We start from the raw sequence: 17,658 nt of genomic DNA, 5'->3' as shown, positions 1-17,658 counted from the left end.
CTTCCACCCAAGCTCGCCGCACCCTGAACCCCGAGAGCTGAGCTTCTATTCTGAGCTCTTTAGAACGAGAGTCGTGGGGCGTGAGCTCTTCTGGAGCGTGGCTTCCTCACGTGGCAGCGCCTTTGCAGGCTGCGGGTCGCTCCTGGCCTCCAGGGCGCCCTGGACTGTTAGGTCCACGCCTGCTGCAAGGTCTCCATCCTGCCCTCAGGGACATTCAAGGAGCTGCTGGATCGCACCATTATGAGCATCATAGGGGGAAAACAAGAGCATCTCTGGTCAGGTCTGGGGAGCATGGAGCTGCAGGGGTGGGCGGGGCCACGTTCAGAGGCCCCGCCCTGCGGTGGCCCCGCCCTGCAAAGCAGCGCTTCCAATCAGCGCTTAGCATCCTCTGTGCCTGTGGCGGGCTTGGCGGGGGCGCTGGGGAGGGGAGCCCGGCAAGCACAGCCAGTGCCCCATCCAGACGGCTGGTAGAGGACACACGGGCTGCTTCAATCGTCCCACAGCACTGTCATTGCTAACCCTGGAGGAGTGATAGGGATCTGACCTGGTCCAGCGGCCCCCAGAGGAATTCTCAGAAGTAATGCTCCACCCCAGACCTGAAGGGGGAGTTGCAACGAATCAGGTGAAGAGGGAGGGGTGTTGGGCAGATGGTGTGGCATGTGCAAAGGCCCTGAGGTGGGAGGGAGCAAGGTTGATTTTAAACAGCTGGGAAAACAGGCCCAGAGAGGTCAAGAAAGTCTCCTGAGATGTGACAGCAAGTGAGTAGCTGAGCTGGGTCTCTGGGACTCCTCTGCTAAGGGCTCCTTGGCACTCCTTGGGTATAGTTGGTGTGGATGTAAGCCAGCACCCTTGGAAGACAAGGCTTCCTCACAGGAGGCAGGACCCCAAGGAGCAGGCAGGCTGGAGGTCCAGTCTCAGCTCTGCAAGTGACCTTGGGAAGCTCCCTTTGCCTCTCAGACCCTCTGTTTCTTCATCTATAAAAGACAAGCCAGAGATGGTGAGTCACTCAGTGACTGGGAGAAGCAGAGGGGATCATGTTTAGAAAGGGTCTGGCTGAGTGAGCGCTTAGTAACTGTAAGGAGCAGCAGCATCGGCCTCCCTTCTCCAGGCTGCTGGGTCTGCAGTGTTCCAGGAGGGACTGTTTTATTGAGTATCTACTACACGCTTGGCACCTCTTAGGAGACAGAAGCTTTGAAGATCCGCTGGCTGCAGATGGGAAACTAAAGCTCAGAGAGGTCAGGTGACTTACCCCAAGTCTCACAGCTGTGAAGTGGGAGACTCAGGGCAGAATCCTCTGTCACAGGGAGGGACGGGGGCTGAGTGGCCTTTTCAGCCTTTGTGGGAGTTTTATCCCAGGGAATCAACAGTGTGGAGCAGGAAACCAGAGCAGCCAGCCACGAAGCCCGTGGCAAATGGTGTCGCTCAGCGTGAAGAAGGTCCTCCCGAGGCCATCACGGGGGGCTCCCGATTCACCGAGCACGTGTCGTGGGTTTCCAGAACAATGGGCCCGCCTGTCTTCTGGGGTCAGCCTCCACATGCTGTCCACAGTCGAGCAGAACAAAGCCATGTCCCCACGCTGGGAAGACCCTTCTCTACAGGCGGGGACCCCGCTGAGCTCCAGCCGGCTCCTTTGGCTTGCTCTGTGTTTCGGGGTTGCCGGGATTGGTGGCTCTCAGCGAGATTTTGCAAGCAACCTCGGAATCCACTTACAAAGCGGCCAAGGCCTGCAGCGCCGCGGGGCGGGGTCCTGGTGTGCAGGCGGTGGGCGGGGCCGGGGAGGCTGCTCCCCACCCCTCCTGTACACAGGGCCCTCCGCACCGGTTCAGGCCGAGGGGACCCGTCTGCCCTGAGGCACCTGGACTTGGACTGGGGTCTCCTCTCTGCATCCTTTGAGCTCTCGTGGCTTTTGGCTGGAAAGGGGACACATGAGCAGTGGCAGGGGTGGGGAGGCTTGTTAGGGACTGGCTGCCTTTGTCAATCAAAAGGAAAGGGAAATGACTGATCCAAGGTGATACCCTGTTAGTGGATGGCAGGCCGAGATTTCAGATCATGGGCGCCTCCATGGCCCTGGATCCTTGCTGAGCCCCTCGTGATTGGTTCCAGGAGGCCGGAGGTCTCCATTTCAGAACTGGTGGAACAGACACCTCAATGTCAGCGTGAAGTTGCTGGTAAGTTTTTGTGCCCAAAAGGAAAACAAAACAAAACAAAACAAAACAAAAAAACTGAAAAACCAGCCTGAGAAGGAGGTCCGTAAGGAAAGGGACGTCAGGTGCCTCAGGGCAGACGGGTCCCCTCGGCCTGAACCGGTGCAGAGGGCCCTGTGTACCAGAAGACTGGTAAAGGGTGAAGGACCACGAAGGGAGAAAGGGAAGGAAGGCCAGAGGACAGACCTAGGATATCTGCAAGCTCCTGGATCCAGCCTCGCCTGAAGCTGGCCACATAAGCCAATACATTCCCTTTCCTGTCTGAGAAGCAAAGGATGTGATGATATTTCTGTCCCTTGCAACCAAAAGAATCCTGATAAAGATGAACATCGCCATCGTTTCCACATTACACGTGAGTACTTGGAAGCTAAGGGGGCTGGTGGAAATGAGCCACAGACGCGTGATGGCAGATCCATGGTGTGTCGTGAGCGAGACCTGCCCTCCACCCGCAGCTGTTAGGTTAGGCATCTCGGCCTCTGCAGGCTGGTCCTCTGCCTCCAGGGTGGAGAGCTGGGGATTTTAGAAACAGCCCTGCGAGGAACTGCGGGTACCCACCCTGTGGTGTTCTGGGGCGGCCGGGGTGGGAGGAAAGAAAGCAGCACAGAAATGAAACGTGTCATTATTATTTAAATCAGTTCAGATGCCATAAGGAGAAAAATCAACGCTTTCAGCGGCAATTCCCCGGTGCCATTTTTAATTCTATCTTATCAAAACACAGCTGGGATTTGTTTTTGAAAAAAAAAAAAACTCCTTTAATAGAAAAAAAAAGGTCTCTAATAAAAGTTAAAATAACCCACAGGCCAGTAGGCGACCACGGAAGCAAGACAAGGGTGTTGGAGCAACTTAAATCAAAAAGCTCATCTGTGGGCTCTTTCCGGGGCTTCCTCTCCCAGGGAAGGCAGGGGTTCTGCATCAAGAGGCAGATACCTGGGCCTCCGCTCCTTGCTGGGTTTCGGTGGCTCCGCCCTCACCTGGAGCAGGGCTCGCTTCTGTTGCTCTGGTCAAGGTGCAATGGAATGACCTCATTCTCCTTTACCAAGTGCTTCACCAGAACCCGCTTCCGGGAGTGATAAAGCGCAAACACCCGAGGCCTGCGGGGTCCCGGGCCATCCTGTTTCCCTCTGCTCAGCTCCCCCACTCTGCCTGCCTGCCTGCAAAGCCCAAGTGTCTTTACCCTTCCGTTCCTGGCACCCTCCTGCTGACCACAGGGCCTTTGCCCGAGCCGTTCCACTCTAGAGCGTACTCTTCACGTCCTTCTTCACCCACGCTTCTTCTAAACCCCGTGACCCCGGACCATGTCTTGTTTGCTTTCTTCTGTCCACACAAGGCCTGACGCACAACAGACGTCGAGGGCGTGGAGGAATCTCGCTGGGCTGGCGGCACCAGGCGGAGCGCGACACGCGCTGCATCACCCTGCCCGCCTTTGCTGCGCCTGAGGCTCCACCCACACTCTCCCGAAGGTTCCAGATGGCTCCACCTTTAGGAGCGCGTGGTGCTAGGGGTGCAGGGACCCGCACCGGCTCCAGGGTCCCCGTGGGTGGCCGCCCCCTCCGTACCTCGCTTTACTGATTTATTTTGCTTCTGGGAAAACTGCACTTCAGATTCGCGCCCTCGGTTACTCCTAAGTGCACGGTCCGGTGACTTTCAACGTGCCCACGGCTGCGCGGCCGTCACCACCTCCGTCTCGAGAGCCTGAGTCTCTTCCCAAACGGAGACTGTCTCGCGCACCCCAGCTGCCCAGCCCGCCTTCCCCGCGGTGCCCGACGCCACCCACCCTGCTACCTTCTGCCCTGTGAACCCGACCGCACTGGGCATCCTGCACGAGTGGGATCGTCCACGGGTGTCCTCGGTGTCTGGTGGAATTCACTTCGCAAGATGCCAAGGGTCAGGGAGGCTGGGGTGTGGCCGGCGCCTCGTGCTTTTAGATGAGCATATAGTGGAATATGCGCAATTAGAGAGCGTTTATAAATCGGATGCGTGGTCTGCGCGCACGTGGAATATGCGCACTGTAACACGCATTCCATCAGACGTGCGCGTGATGAGTCGGGGCGCCATGGAGATGGCACACGGCCCTCGTGGGCACGTGCCATCACGCCTGGGTAGACGTGGCATCCCGTGTCCCTGCTGAGTCGCACTGGCCCGCACGGGCTTCCTCGGAGGGCCCGGAGCTGCTTCTGCCTCTGGGGCTGAGCGGCTGCGGTGAGCACAGCTGGATTCGCCAACCCCAGCACCGGGATGGGCCGCCCCTTCCTACAGGGCGGTGGTGGCCAGTGGGTGAGCCAGCGAGACACCAAGGACGGCGCACCGTGAGCACCTGCATCCCTGGCCCGGCAGGTGGCGGTGGCTGTGGCTCATCTCACCATTCCTGGGTGACCCAGGACAGTCACCAGGGAGGAGAGGAAGTCGGGAGGAAGGGGCTTCTCCAGGGGCACCAATGGTGGGTCACCCCAGCTGCTGTGCTAGAGGGGCAGGAGGAGGCTGAGGGGGGGTACTTAGGCTGCCACCTGGTCACCCTGGCGGAGTGTCCTCAGGGCAACCCTGTGATCTGAGTGGACGCTGCTCACCTGCCTGTGTTGCTAGTCCTCGCTCAAAGCCACCCCCGGGCCAGCCAGGGGTGCTGACCTTACATAGTGAAGGGGACTTTGAAGCTGTGACTCGGTTCAGGACCCAGGTGGGTCTGGTGTCGTGCTGTCTGTAAGAGGGAGGCAGGAGATTCAGAGCCAGAGACCCAGGGCTGGGAGGGACTGGGGCTGGAGCTGAGCCAGGTGGAGAGGCAGGACCGCCCAGGCTTCCGGAGGAACACGCCGGGCTGACCCCTCGCAGGCTTCTGACCTCCAGACCTGCAAGACCACAGGCCTGTCATGCCTAAGCCACCGTCTTTGGGGTCACTTGTGACAACAGCCATGGGAAACTCACGCTCAGGCGTGAACGTAGCAGGAAGTCCGTGGGGTCACGGGGACAGCCTTGCGTCAGGGTATAGAAGACCCAGGTTCTAATCCAAACTCTGTCACCAACTCTGCAAGACCTCCGACCAACCCTACCTTCAGCGTGCCCCGGGGGGCTGCAGGGCTGACCAGCTGTCCCTGGGGTCCCCGGCTGCCCGGGCGAAGTTCAGACATAAAGAGGCAGGGCTGTACCAAGGGCTGGGGGGGCATGGTGGGCAGTGGAAGCCCCTTCCCAGGGGTGACCAGGAGGGAAAAACAGGCAGAAAACCAGGGACGTCCAGAGAGAAGCCATTGGTGGCCTCGAGGCCTGGCCTGGCTCCTTCTGAATGAGACAAAGCCTGACCTCTTCTAATGAGCCAGTTCCCCATCCAGGGTGCAGCAGAGCCCAGGGCTGGCATCGAGGGTACTGATGAGAGGAAGGCACCCTTGACCTTGGGGCCGGACCCTGGGGAGCAGCCCAGAGAATGGAGATGCCCTGCGCTGGGTGCTGGAACCCCCCTCTGACAAGGGCTGAGACGGAACCTTCTAGAACATGTCCATCCTGTACTCTCGGAACCCGCATGGCATTCCCGGCCCTGTCCGTTCTGGTCATCTGTCACACAGCCTTCCAGGCAGGTCTGACCTTCACGTTCTCAGTCCTCCATGCGAGGAAGTGAAGGCGCGGAGCGGATCAGTCCCAGCCCCGGGCATGGATTAGAACGCCCACCGCGCTCCTGGGCACCTTTCCTGTTCCTGCAAACGCTCCAGCCGTGAGGTCACCGTCATGTCTGCTGCTGTCCCAGAGACATCAGGTCACCCTCTCCCCATTACCGCTGAGTCAATGGAGGCACAGAACAGCGAGACGGGGTCCGTATTGCCTGGCATTTTGAGCAAAGCTTCCCTTCCATTCTCTGACTGAATCCTGGGCACAGTCCTACGAGTTAAGGGGTCTCTGCCTCTACTTTGTGAATGAGGACACTGAGGCTCAGAGAGGTTCATTCACTTGCCCAGAGCCACAGAGCCAGTAGGTGGCAGAGTTGGCGTTGGAGCCCCGTCTGTCAAACCCCAAAGCCTGTGTCTCAGCTACTCTGCTCCCCCTCTTTTCCTCTCTGCTGTGACGCCACCGTCTTTCCAGGTGGAGGGGACGAGAACCCCTCAGAGGAAGCTCACCTTTTTCTCTCCATCTCTCTTATTGGCATAGAGATAATCTGAGCCGGGCCTGAGGTCGTGGTCACCCCATGGTCTGTCTCACCCCCAGCCGGGACACCTCTTCACGGCTTTTCATTACTGAGCAAGTGAAAACCACTTTATCCAAATCCAGTCGTGCCTCTTCTGAGATTTGGGGGCTTCACCTCTTCTCTCCCCACTGATAATAGTAACAGTCGTCAATATTTTCGGAGCACTTACTCTGCACCCATCATGGTGCTGGGGGTTTACGTGAATTAGGATAACGCTCCCGGCCACCCCAAGGAGAAGCAGATTGCTTTCATCCCCAATTTACAGACGAGCAAACTGAGGCACAGAGTACTGACACCTCTCCAGGTCAGACAGCCAGAGAGAGGCAGGACGGGCCGGGGAGAAAGCTGTGGAGCCCAGGCTGGCAGCTGCAGTGCCCGGCGGTGCCCCCATCCAGCCTGGGCCCTTCCCCGACCGCACCCTGAGCTGCGGACATCCCCAAGGTGCAGGCTCTGGGTCTGTTCCAAGTCCCCGAGTCGCGAGGGCTGGCCAGGAAACAAGAAGAGCACCTCCCAGGTCCTTACAGCCACTGGGCCATAAATTCTCTCTTGTTGGAAAGCACGTCCCCTGGTCATCCCACCTCCGGCCACCATAGGGTTTTATTTGGAGACAGATCTGCTCCAAGTCCCAGGGAAGATGGGTGCACACCTTGCCGGGGGGTAACAGCCAGGGACCCAGGAACTGTGGCTCTCCCGTAGGGAGACCTGGCTATGGGCTGGACCTCGGTGGAGAACCTTCTTTTGTTCTCTCAACAAACAGGGAGCACCACGTGCCGGTCCTGTCTCGGGGCGGGGCCAGGCTGCCAGGGTCAGGGGACGTGCGGCACAGATTCACGTTCGAACCAAGTCCGTCACTAGAGTCCAAAGAGCGAACTTCTGGAGATGCCAGCTGATTGGCAGAAGATGCAGAGACTGGCAGATTCCTCTCCCCAGCGGTTCAGAGAAGCAGCCCAGGGGCCCCTTCCCGCTCGCAGGACTCTCCGTTATCCATGCCCTTCGGAAAATGACGCGTCTTTGGCCTTGGGTGACCGCTGTAGCGTGTTGCTCTACGCTGGGTCTCATCTCGTTGCCTGCAAGGGAGGCATTATGATCCCCGTTTTGCAGATGAGGAAACAGAGGCACAGAGAGTTCAAGCAACTTGCCGGGAATCACACAGCCTGTCTAGGACTGAACTGAGAGCATGAAGCCCATTTGGTCCCCAAGATAGGCTCAACCTGCACTCCTGCGGGGGACCAGAGCGAACCAGGCCCTGGCACAGGCGATGCCCACGCGGGGGCACGGGGGTGCGTGCACGGAGGAGGAGGTGGCAGGTGCCTCGTCCCACTCCATCCCAGCATCCTGTCCCCGGGTGCTGCTGGACTCTCGCCGCGGGCCACACCCGTGATGTGCAGAACCTCACTTCTCATGAGGAGGGGCTCTCCAGCCCGCGCTCTCAGCTCCGCGTGAGACACAGACGACGGAAGCCGGTGTCACCAGCGGAAGGCCACCGTGACGTTCCTTCCGTCGGGCGCACACAACGACGCAGCTTTGGTTTTACGGCCGCTGTGGTCCACGTGCAGCCGTCTTCAGTGTCCAGAGGAGGATCCGGCGGTCAGAGTGAGCCACCATCCCGTGCAGTGGCTGCTGCGGCCTGAAGCTGGATTTGTCTAAGTGACTTTCCCCAACGCCTCCCAAGCCCCACCTCTTCCACCGACCTACAGACGCTCGGAAAAAGGACGAGACGGTCATGGGGACACAGGCCCTGCCTCCTAGAGGGGGCTGCGCTATTTCTCGGGGTGTCGCCGAGGCCAGCAGCTTCATCGTCCCACAATACCCAGCTGAGCACCAGCTCCTGAGGTGGGGGCGGGTCCCCGGGCCTGGGCTGCGTCCCAGCGGCGATTCCTCGCGCCTGTGCTGGTTTTCACGCGGGCCTCGGCTGCGCCTGCGCCGTCGGGGCGGCTCTGGCTGCTGGCACTGTGCTTCCTCCGGCGCCCACACGCTTCCCGCGTGCTCCCTCTGCACGCTCTCACCCCGGGAAATCGGGTCACCGAGCTCATCAGGACGGCGTGCAAACCAGGAGCCACGGGGACATGCGGCTCCTTCCCGAGGCGGTGCGGGCAAGTGAAGGGGGCTCGCTTTTCCTCTCTGCTCCGTGGCTGAGCTCCCAGGACAAGTGGCCTGGTGCAGCCGGCGTGGGGGTACACCTGGGAGCTCAGGGGAAGGGACACCAGGTCCGAGTGTTCCCGAGGGTCTGGACTTTGCCCCTGTCCCTCAAGGTCAAGCATTCAGAATGCAGAGGCCAGGGTACTGGCCCGGGGCATGCGGGGATGGGCCCATCTTGGCGCAGTGGACCTGCCTTGGGGACCACACAGAGAGGAAGAAGCCTGGCTGACCTGCTGTCTCCAGCTCATGACTGGTGTTTCCAACAGTGCCCCACCCAGGCCCTTGGTGGTCAGCAGGTCCCTGTCCTGGCAGGGCCCTCCACTACGCCGGTCTGGCTGAAGACTAGGTTTGACATCCGAGGACGCCAAGCAGGAGCCCGGGCCCTGCTCAGGCCAAGGCCCTACATGATGGAGCACAAAGGGCCAGCGTCCTCTGAGGGGTTCCAGAAACGCCCATCACCACCACCCAAAGGACAGCGGTGTCTCTGCAGAGGACAGGAGAGGCTGAGACACCTGCTCTGGGGCTGGACAGACCTGGCCTCAAACCCCGGCTTTGCCACTTACTGGCTGTGTGATCCCAGGTGAGTGAATCAACCTCTCTGAGCCTTAGCACCCTCATCTATAAAGAGGAGACAGGGACCCCTTAACGCACAGGACTGTTCCCAGGAGGCAGCGAGAGAAGGGAAGCTCTGATTCCCTTCGTGTCAACACCCCGCCATGAACGGAGGCCGTGAAAACATCGGTGACAGTGATTGACAGCAGCATCCTCCTCGCCAGGAGGGTCTGCAGTCGGGGTCTTGCAGGGCCATCTTGGAGGAGATGCTTTGGGAGCTACACTAAGTAGCAAAGAAGGAACCACAAGGACCAGACCGGAGAAGCCCTGGATCACCACATCCGATTCTTCTCCCCTTCCACAGCGGGCAAAACCGAGGCCCAGAGCGGGAGGGACCTGCTCAGGGCCGCCCGCTCAGTGGGTGGCAGGCCTGGGACTCTGGTCTCTCCGGTCCCCCACGCAGGGACTCTTCCTTTGGCCTCGTACGGGACAACACGGAGGATTTAAAGGGACCAGCCAACGAGACAGTATTTGACAGCTGAGCCGGAGAAATGAAAACCCAGATGGGAGGAGGACCGAGCGGGCTGGTCCCTGCTGCCGGGGGCCCCGATGCCCTTGTCGGAGTTGGGGCTGGGAGGGGACCTGGCTCTCCGTCTGAGTCCAGGCAGGAGGACAAAAAGTCACCCATCCCTGCTGCTGAGTGGCCCTGGGGAGTCTCACGCCCACGGACGCAGCAGCCGGAGAGTCTTCCTGGACCGCCTGGGACCCCAGAGGTCCAGCCACAGGGAAGACCCCTTGCTTGCCTCCATCTCCTCTCCCCTGGCCAAGGCTCAGGACCTCCGCTGGGTTTGCACCGCAGGGGTCAGCAGACTTTCTCAGTCAGGGGAGCAGCCACAGACGGCGTGGAAAGGACCTGGCGTGGCCACGTCCCAGCAGGGCTTTATTGACAAAGACGGGTGGTGAGGCCGGGGTGCGGATGCTCTGGTCTAGGTCGTCCATTCCCGCTCGGTCCCACACGTCCTCTGGGATGAGGCACCAGCTTGCCCGGATCCGTGCGAGACTCTCCCACTTTTAGCATAGGAAGTCCTGCCTCCTGGTCAAACCTGGGTTCAGACAAACCAGGATGGTCGGCCACCTGCTCTGGGACCTGAGGCCCCTGGTTTCTCCCGCGGCAACTTTGCTCTGGCTCTGACGTCGAGCTGTCTCCTCCGCAAGGAGGAGGGCAAAGGACAGAAGGAAGAGGGCTGCCATTTATTCTGACAGGCCAGGCACTTGGCCAGCTTGACCTCCTTTGAGCCTCACGGCAGCCCAGCGAGGTGGACGGGGCCTGTCTAATGTGCCTCCTGAGCACAGGCTCTCCTGCGCCCTCTCCAGACCACGCTCCTCAAAGACAGAGCTGGGCATCTTGTCCCTGTGTCCTCAGTGCCCAGCACAGAACATGTCACTTAGAAGATTCTGAGGAAACACTGATATCAGTCAGCACGATGCTGAGTGAATGTGAGCAGATGGATGGGTGGGTGGATGGGAGGATGGATGGATGAATGGGTGGATGGGTGGATGGATGGATGGGTGGGTGGATGGATGGATTGGTGGGTGGATGGGTGGATGGATGGATGAATGGGTGGATGGATGGATGGATGAATGGGTGGATGGATGGATTGGTGGGTGGATGGATGGATTGGTGGATGGGTGGATGGATGGATTGGTGGATGGGTGGATGGATGGATTGGTGGATGGGTGGATGGATGGATTGGTGGATGAGTGGATGGATGGATGAATGGGTGGATGGATGGATTGGTGGATGGGTGGATGGATGGGTGGATGGGTGGATGGATGGGTGGATGGGTGGATGGATGGATTGGTGGGTGGATGGATGGATTGGTGGATGGGTGGATGGATGGATTGGTGGATGGGTGGATGGATGGATTGGTGGATGGGTGGATGGATGGATGAATGGGTGGATGGATGGACTGGTGGATGGGTGGGTGGATGGGTGGATGGATGGATGAATGGGTGGATGGATGGATGGGTGGGTGGATGGATGGATGGATTGGTGGATGGGTGGGTGGATGGGTGGGTGGATAGATGGGTGAGTGGATGGATGGATGGGCAGATGGATGGGTGGATGGGTGAATGGATGGACGGATGGGTGAATGGATGGATGGATGGATGGATGGGTGGATGGGTGGATGGATGGGCAGACTGCCCCATATTTAAACAGATACTTCTCACTTCCATGGCGTGATTCATTCCTTCCAGCTGAATCTCCAAGTGAGCCCAGGGGAAAATGCCAACTGTGTGCTATGACATCAATGATTCCAAACATGCCTCCTGGCATTTGGGGAGGCAATACCACGACAGTGTCTGATACCAGGTACTCTATGTGCAAATCCCAATGAGACTTATTCCAGGCGGTGTGACCCAGTTACATGAATTCACCTCTCTGAGACTCACAGATTATAACAAAAGATTATAACAGAAACCATCTCCTAGCGTTTCTCTGAGTAATCGATTATTTTCTATAAAGTCACCAGCGTGTCGTATGTACCGAGTAAACACTTCATAAATGCTATTATTGATATCATAGCTCAGGTTGGGATGGGAAGAAAGCAAGGTGAGTTCCCTAAGGAGAGGACAGACACAGGGTGACATCTACCTCATCGGGTGGCAAGGTTAGTCCCAGGCTGGACCCAGGTGAGGAAGGAGGGCATGAACATGCTGCCTGTTGATGAGAAGCACAGCGAATTCTGGTGACTAAGGGCATCGGCGAGGGAGGGAGGGCTCGGGGCCAGCAGCCAGGCACCTGCCTGACCTTGGACAGGGTCCCCCACGGCGGTGTCCCCTCCAGCCCCAGCCTCATCAGCTCCTGATCAAGATCTTGAAGGATCCTGAGCGCCACGTGCGTTCAGTCCCCGGGGACCCAAGCCCCACTCACGCCCCAGCCCAGTTTCCCTCCTTCAACATCTGGACCTGCTCGGGGGAGCCATTAATCTCAGGCAATCTCTTTCCTCACTTGATTTGTTTATTTAAGGAAAACAAGTTGCTCCTAATTAGAAGCTCTGCTGTCGAGACGCTCAGCGCATCCTCGGCTGCCTATTTTCAGACCTTCTGCCTAAAATTCTACCTGCACTTTCGACATGTGCAAGTCTGCACAGCAACTGTCCTAAGTGGAGGCGGCGGGCGAGAGGGCTGGGGCTGGGGCAGCCGCGGACCATCCAGGGCTCTGGAGCACAGGCAGCGCTGGCACTTGGAAATAGGAGCGCGCAACCGCCAAGGCTGCTGGGAGCCGGCACCGATCACCAAACCAGCACCGGGAAGGCGCCCGGCCCGGGTACAATTCAGACCCGCAGAGCAGGGGACCCCGCCGGCTCAGGGACGGGCCTGTCTGAAAGCACACAGGTGTTCGCACACCCCCTCGAGAATTAGCGGCCTGTCGGACACCCAGACACACCCTCGCAGATGTCCACGCTCGGAAGCACACAGAGGCACACGCGGGGCGTGTGCAAAACTCATGCTGCCGCACAGCCAGGCAAACACACCCAGAAGCACACACATGCACACCCAGAGAGTGTGCCAGGAGAGGCAGCGCAGCCTGCCGGCGTGCAGTCAGCAGCTCACACACACGCACAGGAGACGGGCCCAGAGATCACACCGCAGTTCACACACTCAGTCGAGACACAAGCACACAGACACCGTGTACCCCACCACCGGCACACCCAGGCACCAACGCAGAGAAGCACACACGGAGGGCTTCAACCAAGTGTGCAAAGTTGCCCACGGGGGCGCACCGAGAAACACAAAAGTGTACACACACATACACACGTGTGTGCGGACACAATCGCACTCTGACAGTCACAGGCGCACAGGCTCAGGAACTCACCCCTGTACCTAGTGACACGCACAGAGACAGGACACAGACGCACGCACACTCGAAGGCGTGTATGGTGCTGCACCTGCACACGCACAGAGATACACTGGAAAACACACAGGCACAGGTGTGCCCGAGTGCACAGCACCAACCGCACACGTGCGTACGCTCAGGCTCCTGCAGGTGCTGGCAAACACCCAAAGGCCCGCCTGGTCGTGTGTGGACAGCAGGTCCACCTCTGGGTGCAGGTTGATAGCCACTGCACCTAGGCACACACGCGTCTCACACTCAGGTGTTGCCACGCAGCTTCCCGCACACGGGTGCGCCCGTGCAGGGGTTCGCCTGCTAGGTGACACACACACGCAGAGCGCAGTTACATCCCCGACCCCGGCAAGCGCGCGCACAGCGTTGCGCCGACTCACGTCTCCGGGCTCTCTAGCGCGCACACGCATTCCCAAGCCCGCACGTGTGACTCCGTCAGACACTTGGCACACGCTCGGATTGACACCGTTCACACGCGTGCACGCACACGTTGGGTTCTCACCCACGTCGCCATCCCGAGAATGCACGCACCTGCCAGCTTCACACGCCCGTGCACGCGCGCACCCCGGCCCTACCAGGAGAGCAAGCTGGCCATGTCCTCAGGGTCCTGAGCCCAGTGCACAGACCACGGCGGGGGCAGGGAGCCTGAGAGGGACGCCCTCACTCCGCGACAGCCCAACCAGCCCGGCTGGGGTCAGCCATCCCACCAGGGTTTCCCACGGGAACCCAGGGCTGTCCCCTGAGCTCAAGACCAACCGGAAAGAAGCAAAACTGATGCCGGACACAGCACTGAACTTCTCTGCCCTGGGTCCCTAGACAGCTGCAAAGTTGAAGCCATGGAGACAGCTTACCTCCACTTCCTGTTGTCATGGCGACGCAGCAGCTGGGTGCACAGAGGCCTCCCAGACGCCCTGGGCTCCCCACCAGGAGCAGCTGGTCCAGTGGTGTTTTATGAAGCAGCAGAGAGGGGGCGGGGACTGCAGGTATCAGGTGACTGGAGAGCCAGGGCCCTGTCCCCACCGGAGGATCCCCTGGTGCTTGGGTGGGACAGAGTCAGCCTCCCCCGGGAAACAGCACCCAGAGGCCCACACAGCCGGTTGCTATCAGTGTTGAGCCCTCTGCGTTGCTAGACCACAGTCAGCAGCCTAGCACCCTCCCAAAGCAGGAACCGGGGACCCGCCATCTTACAGGGGTGCAGGAGCTGGGAGGGGGAGCCTCTGGTCAAACTTGGATCCGGTCTCTCCTGGGCCTCTTAAACACCAAATCACACCAACTCCTGGGTGCTGAAAACCTCCTCTGGGACACTGCTGGGGGCCGTGGAGTATCTGAACGGGACCCTCCGAGGATACATGAAACCTCTTCACTTTAGAGAAGCAGCAGCTAGAACCCAGAGCGGTCTAGTGAGTTGCCCAAAGACACACAGCAAATTAACCTCCTGATCTGGAGCTGGGGCTTTTTTCAATGAGTCAAGCCCTGGCCTCTGATGTCCCTAAGGAATTCCGGGGTTTTGGCAGCTAGGAGAAGATTCTATCCTGTCCACAGATCAGAATCCCAACAAGGGCAGGAGTTTCTCAAAATCCCACCACACGTCCCAAGAACTGAGAAGCACACAGCAATGCCACTCTCCAGAGGCAGGTACTGAGCCCCAGCAGGGGACAATTACAGGGCCAGGGATGAGTTCTGACTGTGGGGCTTGGCCACCAGCACGTCCAATCCCTGTCTCACAGGTATAGCAGGTATGCACCAGAACATCAAGACGACCTCTGCCTCCGGTTGGGGCCCCAGCAAGGAAACACAGTGTCCTTTAGGTGGCTGTGGCCACAGGGAGAGCTCCAAAATGATCCCTGGGGTCTAGGTGGCCTCTTCGGGGCATGCTCTTCACTGGGAGGAAAAATAAGCTGGCCGAACTCTCTGGCTGTACAGGGCTCTGCAGGGCTCAGCAGAGTGCCCAGGGGCCTGGAGCGTGGGGCGTCTGCCCACCTCCCCAGAGCTGGGGCTGGCTACCCCTGAGCTCTTCCAGAACCTCTGCTGCAGAGCTCGCACCTCCCAGGCTGCCGTCTGGATGGTCCCAGGGAGCAGCCCCCGAAACTGCCCCCTGCATCTCACCTAAAGAGGATCCCTTTGGGCGCGGTAGGGGTGGGTGGTGACCTCCAGCCCTCCCAGTGGCTCTGCTACAGCGGAGAGTGGGCTCCAAAAATGATGCTTCGGCTGCTGGAAGGGCTTGGATGGGGGCGCACTGACTGAAGGAGCCCTTCTCCCCAGTCCCAGCCTCCAGCTCTCTCTCTCTGTCTCTCTCCCCCCCTTTCCCTCTCTCCCTCTCTCCCTTTTCCCTCTCTCTTCCTCTCGCTCTCTTCCTCTTTCCCTCTCTCTCTTTCCCTCTCTCCTTCTCTCTTTCCCTCTCTCCCTCTCCTTCTCTCTCCCTCTCCTTCTCTCCTTCTCTTTCTCTCTCTCCTTCTCTCCCTCTCCTCCTCTCCTTCTCTCCCTCTCTCCCTCTCCTTCTCTCCTTCTCTCTCTCTCTTTCTCTCTCTCTCCCTCTCTCTCTCTCTCTCCCTCTCCCTCTCTCTTTCTCTCTCCCTCTCTTTCCCCCTCTCTCTCCTTCTCCCTCTCCCTCTCCTTCTCTCTCTCTCTCTCCCCCTCTCCCTCTCCTTCTCTCTCTCTCTCTCTCTCTCTCTCCCCCCCCTCTTCCTCTCCCTCTCCCTCTCCTTCTCTCTCTCTTTCCCCTCTCCCTCTCCTTCTCTCTTTCTCTCTCCCTCTCCTTCTCTCCCTCTCCCTCTCCTTCTCTTTCTCTCCCTTTCTCTCCCTCTCCTTCTCTCTCTCTCTCTCCCCCCTCTCTCTCTCCCTCTCCTTCTCTCCCTCTCTCTCTCTCTCCTCTCTCTCTCTCCCTCTCCTTCTCTCCCTCTCTCCCTCTCTCCCTCTCTCCCTCTCTCCCTCTCCTTCTCTCTTCTCTCCCTTCTCTCTCTCCTCTCCTTCTCTTCCTCTCCTTCTCTCCCTCTCCTTCTCTCCCTCTCTCTCTCTCTCCTCTCTCTCTCTCTCTCTCTCTCTCTCTCTCTCCTTCTCTCTCTCTCTCTCTCTCTCTCTCTCTCTCTCTCTCTCCCTCCCTCCCTCCCTCCCTCCCTCCACACTCACACCTCAGAATGCCCAGAAGCTAGTCTGCAAACACTGTGCACAAACCTTGCCCGGTAGCCTGGCTGCTGGTTCCGGACGACAGGGACTCTCACTCACCAGAGTATCATCCCCAACCAGCACCTCAGAGAGTCAACTTGTAAATACAACTCGGTTCCTTCCGCCGGGAACTGGAGCCACCCCAGAGCGGGTGGCTAACACACCCAGGTGGCAGGGACCCTGCGTCCTCCCGGCCCAGCTCAGCTCCAGAAACCCGGAGGGCGCGCTTTGGGGACCAGCGGGATGCCCAGGGAAGGGAGCCTGAAGGAGCCACCATATCCCATCCTCCGCCAGAGGAAAGTTTGTCATCTACCGGGGCTGGGCTGTCACCACTGCGTTCCTCTCTCGCCCCGCTGTGGGCGCGGAGCCCCCGCCTGCGGGCCAGCGCCGGGACTGGAAGCCCAGAGCCGGGGCGGCGTCCTTCCCAGGCAGGTCCAGGGCCCGGGTCTTACCTGAGGAGTCGCCGCCACTTGCAAACTCCGCCAGCGGGCTCAGCAGGCGCCCGGGGTCTCTCCGCGCCTGCGGTCGGCGGGGCGCCCGCTCGGGGGGCGCCTTCCAGCGGCGGCTGCTGCAGCGCCTCCGGGGAGCCGAGCCGCCGGCCTGGCCGCCACCGCGCCGCTCCGGCCGGGCCCCGAGGCGACCGCCCGGGCGCCGCTGCCCGGGGCTCCCTCCGCGCCCCCAGCGGGGAAGTGGGAGCGTGCGCGCCCGGATTGCAGCAGCGGCGACAGCGGCGGCCGGCGGTCGGGAGGCGGTGGCGACGCCAGCCGGCCAGCCGGGGAGGCGGGCGGCAGCCAGCGGCAGCGGGCGCCGCGATCCGCGAGCCCGAGCGCGGGCGGGTGGCACTGCGGGTGCCCCGCGCCAAGGAGGCCCGGCTCGGGACCCGCCCGGGGACGCCCGCCCGGCGCGTGCGGGTCGCGGGCTGCGGCTGCCCGCGGGGCTCCGGCCGCCCGGCCTGCGGCTGGCGGGCTCCCCGGCCGCCGCGCTCGCTCGCCGGCCCCCGGCTCCCCGGGACGCGGCGGCTCCAGCCCGGCTCCCGCGCCGCCGCCGCCAGCCGCGCGCCCAGCCCGGCGCTCTGCACGGAGCCACAGCACTGCCTGCGTTAACTCCTTGCGTGCCACCCGGCCTCCCGCGGCCTCCGCCCGGCGGGGCAGCCCCGGGCCGGTCCCCCGCGGAGCTCCCGGCCGACCCGCGGCCTCCCGCCTCGGTTTCCCCGTCTGTAAAATGGGCTCGAGACCCACGTCGCAGGGTTGTTGGGAGAATTAACTGAGACGCTTACGCAGAGGGCCAAAGCGCCTGGCACTGAGTGAGCACTCCATAAATGGCAGAGTATTGCTGCCGCCGCCGCCGCCGCCACAGCTACCGCTCCTCCTCCTCCCCCACCCCCGCCCCCGGCCTTAGCACGGTGCCTTGCAAACTGTAAACACCCAATAACCGGCAGTTTTGTTTACTGGTGTTTCGTTTGTTGTTTCAGGGGCTGATAGGTTTTAGCTGTGTGACCTCTGGGTGATCACTCTCCCTCTCTGAGCCTG

The 17,658-nt window shown here is 60.4% G+C and overlaps 1 protein-coding gene across 4 annotated transcripts in view; it reads right to left on the bottom strand.

The window, feature by feature from the left end:
- The window catches only part of Wscd2 (WSC domain containing 2), a 109,335-nt gene extending 91,916 nt beyond the window's left edge, over positions 1-17,419 (bottom strand). The window contains exon 1 of one of the 4 annotated variants that reach the window (XM_047562606.1): positions 16,582-17,419. The gene's annotated coding sequence lies outside the window, so the exon portion shown is untranslated. Of the gene's footprint in view, positions 1-13,818; positions 15,249-16,581 lie in introns of those variants that run through there. The other 3 variants (XM_047562610.1, XM_047562607.1, XM_047562608.1) reach the window with 3 other exon arrangements.
- Between the last annotated feature and the right edge of the window lie 239 nt (positions 17,420-17,658).

This window comes from Sciurus carolinensis, chromosome 8 (assembly GCF_902686445.1).
Source record: "Sciurus carolinensis chromosome 8, mSciCar1.2, whole genome shotgun sequence".
Taxonomy (NCBI): Eukaryota; Metazoa; Chordata; class Mammalia; order Rodentia; family Sciuridae; genus Sciurus; species Sciurus carolinensis.
Note: the sequence above shows the minus strand (reverse complement) of the source record. Positions and strands in the feature narration are given on the sequence as shown.